Source organism: Ornithorhynchus anatinus, chromosome X5 (genome assembly GCF_004115215.2).
Source record: "Ornithorhynchus anatinus isolate Pmale09 chromosome X5, mOrnAna1.pri.v4, whole genome shotgun sequence".
Lineage (NCBI taxonomy): Eukaryota > Metazoa > Chordata > Mammalia > Monotremata > Ornithorhynchidae > Ornithorhynchus > Ornithorhynchus anatinus.
The window spans coordinates 35,454,148-35,455,139 of record NC_041753.1 but is presented as its reverse complement, the minus strand read 5'-3'; the positions used below and the strand labels follow the sequence as shown (position 1 = coordinate 35,455,139).

The following is a 992-nucleotide window of genomic DNA, read 5'->3' as shown; positions in this document are numbered from 1 at the left end:
ACTGTTGTGGTGTGAAACCTAGGCCTACTAGTAAAGTCATATTTAGACCCTAGATCCATTTCTCCAGTGCCACCTACAAACCATACTCAGCATTAAATGTCAGAATGAGATTTTCCATAATGAGATCCTGGAACACAGTCAGCTTACCAGCATTGTAGCAATGTTCATAGCAACAAAAGTCTATTATAAAAGCACTTAAGGAGCGGCTCCATGGTTTAGTTGGTTAAAGCGCCTGTCTAGTAAACAGGAGATCGTGGGTTCAAATCCCAGCAGGGCCTGGGTTTATGGGGCGATTCATCTATTGATTCGTGCTTATTAGGTTTCATCCCTTTTTGCATGGCAAGTAGGTTAACCACATTACTTCGCTTAGACTGTAAGCCCGTCAAAGGGCAGGGACTGTCTTTATCTGTTACTGATTTGTACTTTCCAAGTGCTTAGTACAGTGCTCTGCACATAGTAAGCGCTCAATAAATACTATTGAATGAATAAAACGAGCTAAGCAATGCATGTGACTAGTGGAATGCCAAAGCTGAAATGATCAGGGAAGCAGCGTACCTTAGTGGAAAGAGCATGGATTTGGGAATGAGAGGACCTCAGTTGTAATCCCGGTTTTGCCACCTGCCTATGTGACCTTGGGTAAATCACTTCATTTCTCAGAGTCTCATCTGTAAAATGGGGATTCAATACCTGTCCTCCCTCTTGCTTAGTCTGGGAGTCCCATATAGGACAGGGGCTGTGTCCAACTGATGATCTTTATCTACCCTAGCACTTAGGACAGTGCTTGGTGTAGAGTAAGCACTTAACAAATACCATCATTAATTAATTAAATTAAAAGGCATCTCCTCATCAATGAAAAGGTTTTGTGGCCTTATACACAACGTTACCAGTGAAAAATGCAGATGGACAGACCCTCATCACAAAGAGGACATCTGATACAGATGGCAAGAATACTATGATTAACTCCTGAACATGTCTTTCACAATCAAGGCTCT

The 992-nt window shown here is 42.0% G+C and overlaps 1 non-coding gene across 1 annotated transcript; it reads left to right on the top strand.

Annotated features, from left to right (window-relative positions):
* Positions 1-204: 204 nt before the first annotated feature.
* On the top strand, positions 205-278 carry TRNAT-AGU. Its single transcript has one exon. It is a non-coding gene; the product is annotated as a tRNA-Thr (tRNA).
* Positions 279-992: the final 714 nt, after the last annotated feature.